Consider the following 16,077-nt stretch of genomic DNA (forward strand, 5'->3'; position numbering starts at 1 on the left):
CATCTAGATCTGGGTTACACAGATGTAATACCTTGGCAAAAAAATTGCTGAGCTGTACAATTGAAATTTGCGCATTTTAGGTATGTATGTGATACTTCAATAAAATTATCTAAAACAGAAAACGAAAAACCTGTAGAGTGTGAACAAATCCAATGGTAAAGTAAATGCAAAACACAATCTTATCTACAGTTTTAAAAGGCTATTCTGAATCCTGTGTGGAGAATGGCTTATCACAGGGGATATTTAGAAGCTGAAAACCATTTAGGAAGCTACTGTAACAGCACAGGAAGATCGGGGTGGTTGCAGCAATAAAAAGGGAGAGAAGCAGAAAAATAGGTAAGTCTTGGCAAGATACTTCACAAGGTTGCTGGATGTGGGGTGTGAAGGAAAGAGTGAACGTAAGAACGACTCCTAGAGTTCTGGCTTCGGCCAGTGGATGGAAGGTGTTGCCCATTACTGGGATGATACCAGCTTTGAGAAGAGCATGTTCACATGAAAAGTAAAGGATTCCATTTTTGACATGTTTTGTTTCAAACAGATTTGCTATTGGACATCCAAGTGGAGATGGAATATCAATTTGGAGTTGGTCATTGTCAGATATGACTTCATTTCCACTTTTCCCAGTGTCTATACAAGTTAATTCACTTTCTTGTCTTATTGAATTCACTAAAAATCTCTAAGATAACGTTAACTTCTAAATTTAATTTCTATTGACTCACACCCATATGCTCATATGTGCAATAAATAATTTTGTGAATGCAAAAATGTGATTCTCTGGTATGTTCTTTTTCTTTATAGTGGGTTATTTACCTTTTTCGTTTTAAGCTTGACTCCTCCTCATTTGCCTCTACTCATCATGTTTCACTATCCTTCAGTAACCGTGGTAACAACCAGGTAGGCTCCCTTCTGTCCCTCATGCTGTACTCTGATGACTGCATCTGACAAGCCATCATTGTTATGCAAAGACTGGATTACGTCAGACACTTTCCTGCTTCACTCAGTGACTCTGTATGGAGATCTCACCAAGTGACTCTGCTTACCTCTGGTTTATTACATTTAATGGTTGCTTTCTATTCCATAGGGTGGGCACCATTAATTTGACAATTCCTTCATTATTCTTGTAGAGACAGGGTCTCACTACATTGCCCAGGCTGGTCTCCAACTCCTGGTTTCAAATGATCTTCCCACCTTGGCCTCACAAAGTGCTGGGATTACAGGTGTGAGCCACTGCACCCAGCCAACAATTCCCTATTGACAGACATTCTCTTTCTTCCTAGATTTTTTTTCTGCTATAAAGAATATTGCAATAAACATTCTAGAATATATGTCCTGACATGACAAAGTCTTTCTTCTGTGAGAGGTTCTCAAGGAAGAATCTCTGGGTCAAAGAGTAAATGTGTTTTTAATTTTAATATATGCTGCCATATCATCCCCACTGCTCCCTCCAAAAAACGACAGAACTTTTCTCTTTGTATGATTAACATATGTATGCCAACTTACCAAGCTTTCAAATTAATTGTAGTAGTTTTTGTTTCAATTCACCTTCTTCGGGATTCCAGTATATAATCAATCTTCAGCAAATTCAGCAACCAGATATGACTTCATTTCTACTTTTCCCAATGTCTATACAAGTTAATTCACTTTCTTGTCTTAAGGAATTCACTAAAAATCTCTAAGATAATGTTAAAGTGTAATGCTATTATACACAAATCTTCTAGCTCTGGATTTCAACTTCAATTATTTCAATATTTTGTTGTTCGACATTTAGTATTGTAACATTTGCTTTTGATTTCTGTTAAATAATTGATATTTATGTTTTTTCCTTTTTTGTATCTTGCATAAAGTTTTCATTAGAAATTATGGCTGTATTTTTCAAATACCTTTTAAGTATCTATTGATGTGACTAATTTGTTGAGGTAATGGTATGTTGATTGCCTTTTTTATGTTGACATAGTCTTGCATTCTGCTTGGTCATGGTGTGTTGTTTTCTTAATATAGTGCTAATATTATGTTATAATTTTGGCACATATTTTAAAGTGAGATTAGTCTATTTTTATATTGTTTTTATCATTAATAGGTTTTTGTATTAAAAGTCATGCTGTTTTCATAAAATGAGTTTTCTATGTCCTGAAACAGTTTAAATAACATTAATATCACACATTTGTCAAATCTTGATTCCCCTCCTATATGGCAATTTGTTAGTGCTTCCTAGTTTTGTAATCAAAATATGACCTGGAGTCAGTTAAGATGAAGTTGTAACTACTTGGCACAAAAAAAGACAGGGAATTCAATGTCCTCTGTCTCAAAGTAAGCTTAGTTTTTGCAGTGGGAAACTTCTTAGAAGAAAAATGTCATAACCAACTTCATAAGCCATTTCTTAAACCATGATGCATGTTTATGTGTGGCAGGTTGCGTGGCAGACAAAATGCTCAACCCAAACTGAGAGGGTTTATTTCCAGGACTGACATTATCTGTTCTAATAGTGTGACCTTGGGCCTTAGTGCCCACGGCTGTAAAAGGGAATTTAAAAAGCCACCTCACATACCACCTCACAGGCAAAGAAGTGAAAGCAGGAGCGCTCCTCATGCCAAAGGCTCCACATGTCTTAAAGCCAAGCAGACGTTGGGTCCCATGAAACATATTTCTTTACAAATCTCCCTGCAACCCCTGCAAAGTTCCATGCAACTGCCATGTGGGCAAATCATTTCTTTATAACCCAGTGACTTCACCTGTCTCTATTGGGAGTTTTAGATATTCAGTAAGCTTTTATTGATGGTGATATGTAGAAAGCAGGTAAAAAGGGAGAGAGAGAAAATCACCTTACATTATTCTTCTTTTATAGCCAATATCTGCATTTTTTTAAAGGTGATTTTAAATCCGAAGGTCAGGTCAACTGTGATAGTTCTTTTAAAATGTTTCAGAATCTGTATTTAAATGATGGCTATTTCTATGTTAGCCTTCACTTGTATTTTAACTCCTCTCAATCTCAGCTTGATACCCAATAGTCTAAAGGCCAAGCATAATGTAGACCTGCAGCAAATGACACGTCTTCAGCTGCACACTGAACGCATCTCCATCACGCCTTCCAGGAGAGCTGTCATTCTCACTAATGACACAGTTCACATTCCACTTGGCCTGCTTCTCACCCAGCCTCTCCAAGGCTAGCATTCAGAAAATGGCTCAATTAGGACCGGCTTTCAGGTGTTTCTGCTGGATATCTGGAGTGGTGAGGGAGTAGGGAGACAGAAGAATGCGCATCGTTTTTCACTTCCAGAAAGTTCACCCATCATCACGATGAGTGATTTTCTCTTAAAGTCAGACACATTTAGGGGGACTGAATGAGCCAGACTTTAGGTCTCGCCCTTGCTAAGGCAGAAGAACGTAATGACTCCATCAACAACCAGATGCATAAACACTGGGAAAGGGGAAGAGCACTGGGCGCTCCGGGTGTGGGTCTTCAGGAGGCTGTGCAGGCTTTCCCTCTAAGGGAAACATGTGGTCAGCAGGGAACAGGGAGCGCTGAGGCTGAGCACGTGAGGTTTGCGTCTGCTTCTAAAGCTGTTTAGGAAAGCAAGTTTCTCTGTAACCACTGTCTTCCCACCTTCTGGCTCTAAAAGCAACGTTTGCTCCTGAATCCTGAAGCACGAATGGCAGCTGCTCTGACTCTGTCCTTTTCCTTGACTCTCATCCTCCTGGGTGTTGCTGCTCACACCTGGATAGGAGAAGCCTGGAAATCCAGTAAAGCTTTGGTTCCATGGCACTAATGTCCTGTTGATGCTGACATCACATTAATTGAATGCCTTATGGGATCTAAGCCCCCAAACCAGGTCTTATCTGTGCGATTGAAGGTGGCTGATTGGCATGAAGTGGAGCAGATGAGCTGGGGATTCTTTTGTTTCTGTGTCTTCACGTGCAAACGCCACCAACGGGGACACCGACATTTCAGTCAACTCAGAAAACAAGGTGCCGTGTGGGCATTTGCTCTGAAAGAATCCAAGGATGGTCACATTACTAGATGCTTTGAGTCAATCGTCCGGCCATGGTCAAAGTATTTCATCCTCTGAGCTCCAACCCTGGCATGTTAGGGCATTCCGGTGGCAGGAGTCAGTTTCATAATGTGGTGCTTTTTTCTAGAGCAAGGAGCCGGCCGTGGGCTGGAGGGTGTCTTGGTGCAGAGCAAGGAGCCGGCCACAGGCTGGAGGGGTCTCAGTGGAGCCTGTGAAGGCAGTGCTGCACGCATTTTGTGCTTTCGTGCTTTCTGTTTCTCCTTATTTCTCCAGACACTGCCTCTTTTCTGCCTGGCAGGGCCTGGGCACTCTGGCTGAGGCAGGTCACCTGGGAAAGAAAGCTGGTTCTGTCCTTGAAGAGCCATGCTGGTGACAGGAAGAGGGGTGAAGTGCCACAGATTCCCAAGTATTGAAAAGTGCCTCTGATACAGGCAAGGGGAGGTGGGCAGGGCAGGTAACAGAAGGTCGAGGAGTTTCCCGAAGAATTTGTCCACCCACCACCCTCCCCTTTGGGGACTGTCAGCCCCCGGGTGTTCCCACCTGTGCAGGTGAGCAGGCTCCTCTGCAGGCTGCCTCTGCGGGGCTGCTCTGGCTCCCACCCTCCTCCCTGAGGCTGCTCATTGCAGGGGAAGATCGGTCCCATCATCCCTGCTAACGACCTTCCCATAGCAGCCCACGGTTCTCAGATTTGAGTAACAGTTCATTTTATTTTATTTTACTATTTTTAATTATTTTATTTTATATCTTATTGTCATCAACTTTTATTCTAAGAATGGCCAGGGCAGAGAGGGAATCAGGTTAGAGAAATCAAGAACTGTTATGGCACATGTCACAATTCTTGATTTCTCTCACCCGATTCCCCCTCTACCCTGGGCCTCTCGAATCACCTTGTACTTTCCACCACCGGCCTTTCGCACACATCTGGCCTTTCTATGTGCTTCTCCATCAGCTTTCTCCTCCCCTTGTCTTCACTTGGAGTGGACATCTTCCAAAACTAAACAGAGTTGTCGCCACCCCAGGAGAGTCTCCTGAGCACACTGGGTTGCCTGCCTGAGCCTCGGCATCTCCCGGTCATTTAGATGAGTCCAGGGGCTCGCAGCAACCCCAGGGCGGCCGGTTCCACAGGTCTGTGCAGCGAAGTGAGACTGTGATGACAAGGACGCATGTAGCACATCCTCCGGGAAAGGTCTGCTGAGAACCCGCCATCTCTTTTGAAAGTGGCTGTCTTCGCTCACAATAGTTTGGGGAGTCCTTCCGCAGCACGGCTTCGGTGTGTACAGCACAGCCTTTGAATATTTCCACAGCAGAAAGTATTGATCTTTTAAGTCTAGGTGTAATGTTTGGAAATAGTCAAAATCACTGAGGAACATGGCTGGGGGATGAGTTGGGTGACTTTATTTGGGATGAACTGTGGCTCATGGCTGTAAACAGTGTCTCTGAGGACAGTCCTGTGAGGGCAATTCTGCGAGACTTACTACCAATGAGAACATCACTTAAATTAGTATGCACCATCGTCAGGTGGTCTCCACTTTAAAAAGTCGAAACCTGGGGCCTTAAAGCCATCCTCGCCTGCATGTCACCTCTGGCCAGGTTTCTCCATCACTCGGGGAAAGGTCCTGGCGTCCTAGGGCATTGGAAGTTTCATTTGGGAGTCAGCAAGGCTCAAGACAACAGGAAGGGCAGTTCCCATGCCCACCTCTGGCCTGCCCTCCTCCCCAGCGACCCTGCAGATCCCCAAGAACAGCTCGTGCTGTCTCTGATGTGTCTCCAGAACGTTCTGCTCCTATGGGGCTGGAGCTACTTCACCTGCCCAAGCGGGGCTGGGAGGCTTCCCGTCTCTTCTGGTACTGACAATGCCAGAGTCCCTCGCCAGGACTAGAAAACACACGGGAGACACATCATGCAGGCTGGAGAGCCTTTGATCTGCCAGCTGGGAGCTCCGGGCAATGTCCACCTCCCCATCTCTGCACCTCTATGCCCCAAGCAGCTTCCTGTTGCTCTCAGATCCGTGGTCCCCCTTTCCCACCGTGGGCTACACAACAGGGCCCTACTTTTTCCCGGATGCCTTTGACCTCCAGCTTCTCTGTAGCTTTGGCCAACAGGAGGCACAGGTGGAAACCTGCAGGGTGGTGGAGAAAGGAGCCTGTGCCACTTCTCTCCCCACCCTCCCTGCTGCCCCGGCCTCTCTGTGGTTCTTGTTCCTGGTGAGGGCCCTGACTCTGGGCTCCAACGATGCCAAAGGGTGCAGCAGCCCCTCTGTGAGTAACCTCAGGGCCTGCACTGACTTTACGAGAACCATCTGTACCAGTTTTCCTGCTGAAAGGCCTACAGTGCCTCCATGGCCCTGAGGAGGACTGGGCCTGGGCCTGGATTCCTCCTGCACTGAGTGGAGGCCAGAGCTGTCTTGCCATGAGGTTTTTATAAAGGTCTATTAATGAATGCACTGAGCACACCTTTGTGCAAAGCGAGATGCTATGGAAGAAATTATTGCCTTTATCAGGAATCATCAGGAAAGCCTGTGGCTGCCTTGGGTCCATGACATGCTCCTGCCGTCGTCAGCAACACCAGGGGCCAGATTTCAACAGACAGCGAGAAAGGAAGGTGCCCCTTTAGTTTTCTTTTTGAGAATTCCAAGTTCAGCTTCTAAGAAGACCCTGCAACCCCAGTTTTCCCTCCCCACCTTCACCTCCTCTCTCCTTCCTCTGCCTTCACTCCCGCGCCCTCCCTTCCTCGCCCCCCATCCCGCCTCTCCCTGCTGCACGGACTCCGGCCTGGCTGGTGGGGAGGATATGCGGAAGCTCAGCAGAGCAGCGCTGTCTTCCTCTCTCCCTCTCACCACAGGCTCATACTGAACAGTCACCCTCCGGAGCAGGACGGTCTGCAGAGGCTGCAGAGATGTCCCCAGAGAGGCCTGCTTCTTCCCCGTCTCCACGCAATGTAAGCGTGGATCTTCTCAGCCTCGGTGTGTCTGAGTGTGTAGCGTGTACATTCTCCTGCTTTTCTTCTTCCTCTTCCTCTTTCAGTTTTCTCTTTTCCTTTTTTTATTTTTATTTTAAATTTTAAATTTTTTATTTCAATAGGTTTTTGGGCAACGGGTTGTTTGGCTACATGAATAAGTTTTTAGTGGTGATCTCTGAGACTTTGGTGCACTCATCACCCAACTACTTTTCTCTTTTCTTCTCTTCCCTCTCCTCACGTTCCCCTTCTTTCTTCTCTCCTCTTCCCTCCCCACTTCTCCCTCTTCCCCGACTTCAGCATTCAAATCAAAACCAAATGCAATAAAGAATAAAAGTCCTGTGGTTCCCCAGCCCTCTCCCAAAGTGGGGAGAAGGGCACGTCTGAAACTCCCTGTCTGCTGACAAAGGAAAAGGTAGTGAAAAGCTCCCTCTTTCAAGAGACCTGGCCGCCGCCGTCATCCTGCCTTAGAATTAGACATCATAGACATCCAAAACAAAAACAGCAAATCCAACGCCATCCACGAGATACACATTCCCTAATTGCTAATGTTTCCTTTTGATAACTAAAAAGACTGTGCACATTAAATAAAAGGAGATTTAATTTCTAGTTTAAATACAGCTGCTGTGATTCTTATGCACCACACAGCTGTGGGGAGGCTGGCACGAGGCCACGACGCGGAGGCCCCTCGAGCCGGTCCGCATTGTCTCTGACACGCGTACACAGAGCATCCTGGAGTGCTCGGGAAAGATTTTTATTCATTCTCAGGTCTGCACTGCATCACGGGGATGAGCCTCACCAGCCCACACCTCGGGGCTCCTTGCACCTGTCAAATCATTTTATTTTTCTCCCTCTGGCAATGTTTTTTCTGTAGGGGAAAATAATTTGTTTTACCATTTGTCTTCCAATTCTGGGCAGAGACAGACCTAATCGAGTGCAATATTTCTTAGTCTTCCTAAAAAATTTCTTTTCAATAAAAAGGACTGATCACATGTTTTTATTTTGAAAACCACGAGAGCAAAATTTGGGGTTGGAGTCTTAAAGAGACATTGGCAATCTGGGTCTGTGTCTCTCGGGGTGGGGGAAAAGAAATCCCTGCCGACTGGTGTCATTCCCGACTCATTTCCACATGAAAATAATCTTAGAAGATACAGGAAAAAATTGGAAAGATTAAAGTCTTCAAGGACATTCTGGCCACTTATTTTAATTTAGTAGCACTCCTCCAGGAAGCCTGAAGTATTTCCTGCTCTGTTCAATAAATGAGGATTGTTGCCGTTGGACGGCCGTGAGGCCAGTGTTTGCTGGAGCCCTCCGCAGTCCTGATGTGGGACCACTCTTGCTTTGAGAGGATTTAACCTCAGGAAGGGCCTTACAGACACCTTCGCCTTAGAGCATTTCTATGGCTCCCAAACTGTGGAGACGACCCACCTCCTTCGAGGCCCCGCCTCCTGACCATAGCTCTGCAGGCCCCTTAACCCTACTCTCAGCCTTCAGTCTCCAGCCTCTGATCCCATGTGGTTGAACACGAAACGGACTTCCCAGTGCAGCTTGCAGAGGCAGGGTGAGAAGACTGCGGCCCGAGGAAGAGCCAAGGTGACGTCCTAGCCAGTGAGGTGGAGACTTGGGTCTCCCTTCCTCTTAGGAATGTCGCCCGTGCAATCCCTTCCCTGCAGGCATGTGGTGAGTCCCCCTGAGGCTGCTATAACAAAGTGCACAGGCTGAGACTCGAACAACAGAAATTTATTTCTCACAGTTCTGGAGCCTGAAAGCCCGAGATCAAGATGTTGGCAGGTTTGGTTCCTCTGGGGGCCTCTCTCCTTGGTCGTCTCCTCCCTGCGTCCTCACATGGCCCCTCTGTGTGAGTCTGCATCCTGATATCCTCTCCTCATCAGCCACATTGAACGAGCGCCACCCTAGTGACTTCACTGATTCCCTCTGTCAAGACCCCATTTCCAAACATAGCCACCTTCTGAGGGACTTGGGGTCTGGGCTACACCTTATGACTCTGCGGCCACGGCACACTCTGAGCCTGTAGGGAGGGTGTGCAGTGAGGACCTTCCAGCCAGAATGCAGGCCAGGGCCACTCCAGGGTGACACACATGTCCTTAATCCAGGCCATTGGGACACAGCCACTCTGACAATCCTGGGAGTGAGCTCACCAATGGCAAGAGGAGGAAAGGATAAAGTGACCAAGCAGAGGTGTGGACAGGGACCCCAGACCCAGCTCAGCTATTCACAGACTCATGTGGCATGGGAAGATGACTTCATTTCTCTGTGAAAGGAAGGGGTGGGGTAAGTGACCTTGGAGGTTCTGGACACACCCCATGTTGACCAGATGCAGGAAAGAACATATAGTCAGCAAACTACAGCCTGAAGGCTGCATCCGGCCCCACATCTATCTTTGTAAATAAAGTTTTATTGGAACACAGCCATACTCATTCACTTACACATTAGCTCCATGCCACCATGCAGAGTTGATGGAGACCATATGGCCTCTAATGCCTTAAGCATTTCTATCTGGCCCTTTAGAGAAAACACCATCCAGTCCCTGGACTACAGCCCTGAAACTGGGCAATGATTGACTTTCGTTGGGAGGGTGGCAGTTTGGCAGAACTGACTTACTAGGCCTCAGTGGGATACCCATTCATTTGCCATGATGTACAATATTTACTTGAGTCTATGTGAGTGAAAGTTGAAACTTCGGGGAACAGCAGCCCACCCACTGTGGACCCAGAAACTCTCAGCCATGCAGGATTTCTAACACCACTCCCCCTGGGCCCACCAGACGGAGCCAACAAAAGGAATGGGAATGGGGAAACGATAGACAGGGGTTATGGCAGGGGCCCAGCACTGCCTACCTCGGGCAATAGAGTGTGTGTCTGAGATTAGAGGGCAGGGGCTGGGGGGCAGCAGTCATTCAGGGGCTGAGAACCACGCAGGAAGGGAGTTCTGTAGGTGCGGAGGCACAGGAGGGTCACCTGCATCCCCATAGCTACGCTCCCTCCGATGCCTCTGCAGTGAGGACGTTCAAGGCCTCAGCTGGTCCAAAGAGCGGTGCCAAGTGGACTAGGAAAGGCCTGACACAGCTCGGGCTCAGGGCTCGCCAAGTAGCTGTAGGTGGTCTCCAGTTTCTGTCTCTAGGGCTGTGCAGGATGTGGTCCCAAGGGGCAGGGCTGTTGAGAGGAGTGGATGAAAGATCTGCTGCCCAGCACTCAGCTCAGGCCCTTCCATCTGAGCACCCAGGGCTCCTGCACCACTGGAGCCAGAGCTGGGCCCAGCTTCTATGTAGAAGGGATGCCCTAACCCAGCCCTGACTCTCTCCACACCCACCCACCTCAGGGAAATGTGCTTTGGTAGGTAGAGAACTACTGAGGGTGTTTCTTGGGTATTCAAGATTTCACTGTGGTTTGAGGGATTATTTCTTCCCTTCAATGCCAAGAAAGGGAATTTAGCCACGTCCATGATGGCCGATATAGCCTGTCTGGTCTGGGCAGCGTCTTGGGGCCCCAGGCCCCACTGCCTCCAGGACAGCGTGGCCAAGGCCCGCCTGAGTGGGTTTGCTCATGCTCCCATTATTCTCCGATTTCTGTAAACTCCTGTTCATCATGCCAGAGAGCCTGGGTTCTGCCCCCTGACCTGTGAGCCGGCCATCCAGAGTGGTGTGGGCCACGCCTCAAGTGTTCTGTCCTGTTCTCCCTCTGCTTCCTGTGCTGTGCTGCCCGGCTGGGCTGGCTGGGAACCCTGCCCCCTCCCAGGCGCCCCGGCCTCTGCCCGTTGCTACTCTGTAGCTCCTTTCTCTGCCAGCCCTCTCTGGTTCCACCTCCATGTTCCAACAAACTCAAAGCTGGCCGTGCACTGGGGGTGTTCTGCTGACATCTCAGCCCCTTCCCGGGGCTGGCAGGTGCACGCTGTCAGGATTCTGGCAAGAGCAGAGAATCCCTGGCAGAAGGGCCCTCTGGAAACAGCCCTTGCTGCCGACCATGCAGCTCTGGGGTATTGGGCTCAGCATGGACGGCTGTAGGAAGCCCTGAGCCTGGGGTCCTCTGGAAGCTGAACAGCAGTGCGAGTGTCTTCAGCAGCAGTGCAGGAAAAACGAGCTGAGGCAGGGATACACCTTGGAGTCAACACCTCACAGGCTCGCTGGTCCGTGATGAGGTTTATGGAGTGCCCACCACGCTGAAGGCCCTGGGATCCTGCGTGCCTTGGAGAAGGTGTCAGCCGACTGTTATGCAGGAGCCCCGGCCTCACCCTTCACGGTAGAGAACCACCCAGCAGCTGTCACCCGTTCAGCACATGCACCCTGAGCCTTTCACATGAGCCAGGCACTCCTGAGGGCTGAAGACAGAGCCGCCCCCGGCAGAGGTGGGGTTGCCCCCTCGGGACTGGACACACACTTGCATGCCCACATGCACGCTCAATACACAGACACACACATAAAAATGAGAGAGAGAGAGAGGAAACTGAAGGTCCAGAGAGAGGGGCTGGTAGCCTCGAGCCATGTGTCCTGTGAAAGGGGCATCAGGACCTGGACAGAGCAAAGCCAGGACTCTGCTGTTTCCTCAAATCCGAAAGCCGGGCTGGCCCTGTCTCTGCAGGGCACTGGCATTCAGAGCCACCACCATGCTGGTCGAGGACAACACAAAGTGGATTGGCCTGGCCCGGCCTCAGCTCAGAGGGATGGAGGGTGTTGGGCCGGCAGCACGGGATAGTCGGGCCTCCCAGAGGAGACATGGCAGCAGCTTCAAGGCTTTTCACCGCTCACTTTCCATCCTCTTCTCCTTTCCCTCTCTCACTTCCTCTCACTTCCTCCAGCCTCAGCCCTGCAGTGCCTGTCTCCTCCAGGTTGCCCTTGTCCTCTTGGAGGCCTGCCTGTCCCATTGATCTTGGTGTCTCACCCAGTCTCACACCTATCTTGGAGAACCAAGGAAATTCCAAAGGCTATAGTGTACTTTTGACAGTTCAGGCCAGGACGATCCCTGTGGGGACAGCCTGGCCCTTGGGGAAGAGACAGAGAGACAGGCCTTGTTCTCTCACCTTGGCAAGCTGCAGAACTCTGGGTAACACATTCCAGGTCTAGATGAACTTTAGGGAACGAATGAGCCAAGAACCAGTTCAATATCAAGGATGAAAGGGAGTTGAGTCCCTTCCTAGGTGCCCAGGTCACCTCCCTCCTAGAGAGCTACGGGCTCATCAGACATTTGCTCAGTAAGCCTTCACTCAGGGAGCAAGAGGACGGGGGGGATATTCCCAACAGTGTGCTGAGCCTGCAGGATCACTCCTTTGTGACCGAGAGCACCTTTCAGGTGGCTGTGTGCTTGGGTCTGGCAGGTACAGGCTTTCTCTTTGCTGGTCAACATGGACCACCTTATTCCATAACTTTCATCCTAAAATATGTCCGTCTTTCTCCACCCTGGCAATGCAGTCCACTAGGCCTGGTGGGGGCTGCTCTCGGGGCTGTGTTGAGGTGGGGCAGCTGCCTCACCTTCTGGGGCAAAGCAGGAGGTGGGATGCTCTATTTATAATTTGGGGGATTTTTGAAATCATAACTCTTTCATTATAAAAATGCCTTAAGCTTTCAGACAGCAATCAAACACAGCAATATCCGGTGTTGTTAAAGAAGGACCTGTGCGTTTTTGAAAACATTATCAAAGAGCATGAGTCTAAATGACGTTCACCGAAGGAACACGTTGACAATACTTCTGACTAAGAGGTGCAAATGTACGTACCAACAGGGAAGAACCGAAGCATTCATAGCTGTGAATTATTTAATGTTCCTAATATCAGAGTCTTCCTTGGTGCGATATTATTTTTGACATGAGTTTATAGATGTGTTCTAATGCCTCTGGTATAACCAATAATTTACAACTCAACCAGACATCTACTCTGTGGAGCAATTCAGGATTTTTGCCTTTGAAATCCCCTCAGGGGACCTGAAAATCCAGTTTGTTGTGTCTTTCTTTAAGACTTAAAATAAACTAACATGGAAGTGAAAGATGCTGAGGTTCATTTGCACATCAGCCTCTTCTACAAAACGTGTTTGTACATTCCACTGAGAAAGGCCTCTGCTATGCTCCTTGGACTGCTTTAAAATGCTCCAGAGTTTAAAGAAGAGCAGGTAGAACCTTTGTCACTTGGAAATGATACACAGTTTGCTGGAATGAGTGGTCATCCATCTGGCTCAAATAAACTCCTGGGCAGAAGAAGGAATCTCCAGTTTGGCATTCCCTGTGGTCTCTTGCACACTTGGATAACATTTGTGGACTGAGTGGCAGCTCCGGTGTTTTAAAAGCTCAGTAAACTATTGCACGTATCGTGGAACAGGCTAATGGCGGAGCAAGTCTTTAAGTTACTGGGAGCCAAGGCAGGACTATCTGAAGCAGACAGGGCAGACACAGGGATTTGATGCATACCTGATTTTTAATGGCATGCCTGAAAAATCACTGCCAGAAATATGATACCTAAAATAGGACAAGGGCAGCCACAAATTGGTATGCATCATGACAAAGTATGACAAAGAACTTACTGAGTACTCTGTCCCATTTTCATAAAAGTGCTTGCAGGTCCTACGTGAGATTATCCTGTGAAAGTTCATTTTTGTCTTTCCCAAGAACACTCTGGTCTCGAGCTGCACCCAGTGTGGCTGCCACTCGCCTCCGTCGTCCCTGAGTCCTGGAAAGGCAGCCAGCCCAAACTGGGATGTGCCGTTCTAGGTTTTGAAGACTTAGTAAAAGGAAAAGAATGTGACCCTACCACGGAGAATTCTTGACGTTGATTCTATACTGAAACCTAATCTTTTGGGTTGTTCAGTTTAAAAGGTATAGTATTAAAATGAATTGCACCTTTTTTTTTTTTTTTTTTTACTTTCAACAACTTGGCTATTAGGAAATCTCGATGTCACATGCAGCTTGTGCTGGAAGCTGCCCTTGGTTGTCTGAGGATGGTGTCAGCCTAGAATAGAGAGGAGCACACAGCTCTCACCAGGAGGCTGCATCTGAGGGGCCACACCAAGATCCCAAGCAGTAGGTGATCTAGGAGTTCATAGCAGAGGGAGCATGATGGGACTCGGGAAGGCAGAGACAGCATCCTGGGAGGGATGTTTCTTTTCAGCCTCCTGAGTAGCTGGGATTACAGGCATGCTCCACCACCCCTGGCTAATTTTGTATTTTTAGTAGAGATGTAGTTTCTTCATGTTGGTCAGGCTGGTCTCGAACTCTCGGCCTCAGGTGATCCCCCCTGCCTTGGCCTCCCAAAGTGCTGGGATTACAAGCGTGAGCCACTGTGCCTGGCCTCTTTTCAGCTTTAAGAAGGCTGATGATCTAAGAAAATGGCCTGGAAGTGGTGGAGTAGGCAAGAAGGGCCCTTGCAGGTGAGCCATGGGTGCAGCAATGAACATGTGCACGACTGAGCGTGATATGCAGGGACTTAGCCTAGGCCTTGCTACGCCCCAGGCACCGCGCACATCTGCTTCTAGGCTGAGTCCTCACAGTGAGCGATGAGCTGCGCACCAGCCATCTCCCATATCACAGATCAGGAGGCCGGGGCTCAGCAAGGTGGACGGACCCGACTGAGGACGCCCTCTGAGAGGAAGGTGGGGTTTACCTCCCGCAGTCTAACTGATTCCAGGGCTCAGACTCTCAGTAGTTAAGCCTTGAAATGGATATTGCTGAGGGTTACATTAGGGCAAGCTGGGGGCCACCTCCCTACCTCTCCCCTAAGGCCCTCAAGGAAGGGCGTTGTTGGATCTGTGTGGCCGTGCAGGCCTTGGCAGGCAGGCATCTCAGAAGGACTTGCCGCGCTGGGATTTGGCCACCATAACGTCCAAGCATCATTTCTGTCCCTGCCTGCTGTCCTCACGCAGGGTGAGAACACAGAGCTGGCCACAAAGTCCTGGAGCAGTGGCTGGTGACCGGTGGAGAGGAGAGCACTCCTGCCTCGCCTGGAAGGGGCCGGGCCTCGGAGGACAGGCAGCGCCTCAGAGCTGGAGGGCCTGTCCCTGTGAAGGGCTCTGAGAGTGGGAATGTGTCCTTCCTTGGGGTGTGTCCACGCGGGGCCGGGCCCAACACTTTCCCAGCCAGGCTGGAACTGCCGAGCCGGGGCTCCTTGCAGACACGCGGCTGGGCTTCCGTAGAAAGTGACCATGTGGGGAGGGGTGGGGCAGGCGTCTGCTCTGTGCTCCCCACTGCCCTTCCAGGCCTGGCGGGTCCCAGGACGGCTCAGGGTCCCCTCCCCACCGACATCCACTCTGGCTCAGGCACCGCTGTCCCAGGCCACCAGGAGCAGGAACCCCCAAGGGGAGCGTCTTCCTGCAGCGTAGCAGGGAGCCCCTACTTCAGAGGAGGGTGTTTGCGAGACTCTAAGGGCGTCAGCCGGCGGCAGCAGAGGGGTCCTGGGCGACCTGCGTGGTGCGGATTCTCTGGCATCGACCCCGGGGTCGATGAGAAGGGGCTGGAGAGGAACGGAAGCTGCTTCCCCACTAAGTGGCAAGGGCGGCCCCCTGCTCGGGGCCAGGGAGGACCAGGCTGCAGGAAGCCTGAGAGGCACAACGGGCTGCAGGAGAGGACCTGGGGTCACACGTTCCCATCAAGGGTTCCCTCCCCAGGAGACGGGACAGGCTGAGCCCTCCACCTACCCCCGGGACAAGCTGCGGAGGCCTGACCTGTGATCCCGTGAAATAGAGGTGAAAGTACAAAGTCACTGAAACCATCTTAGTTCCTTTTCTTTTCTTTCTGTCAAGAAACACAGATGGAATCCCTGGCAAGACCGCTGGGAGCATCCCACCCCGCCCAGTGCCCTCCCGCCGACAATGTCCCACCCCACACACTGTGCCCTGCTGGAAATGTCCCACCCCACCCGCCGCCCTCCACTGAGACCACCCTCCACTGAGAACATCCCGCCCCATCCGCTACCCCCCCAGGAGCCTCCCACTTCACCCACTACACCCCCCAGGGGCCTCCCACTCCACCCACTACACCCCTCAGGAGCCTCCCACTCCACCCACTACCCCCTCCCCAGGAGCCTCCCACTCCGCCCACTACTCTCCCAGGAGCCTCCTGCCCCATTCAGTACCCCCCCAGGAGCTTCCCACCCTGCTCACTGACCCTCCCAAGAATGTCAC

Source organism: Trachypithecus francoisi, unplaced genomic scaffold, assembly GCF_009764315.1.
Source record: "Trachypithecus francoisi isolate TF-2019V2 unplaced genomic scaffold, Tfra_2.0 Lachesis_group4, whole genome shotgun sequence".
NCBI lineage: Eukaryota > Metazoa > Chordata > Mammalia > Primates > Cercopithecidae > Trachypithecus > Trachypithecus francoisi.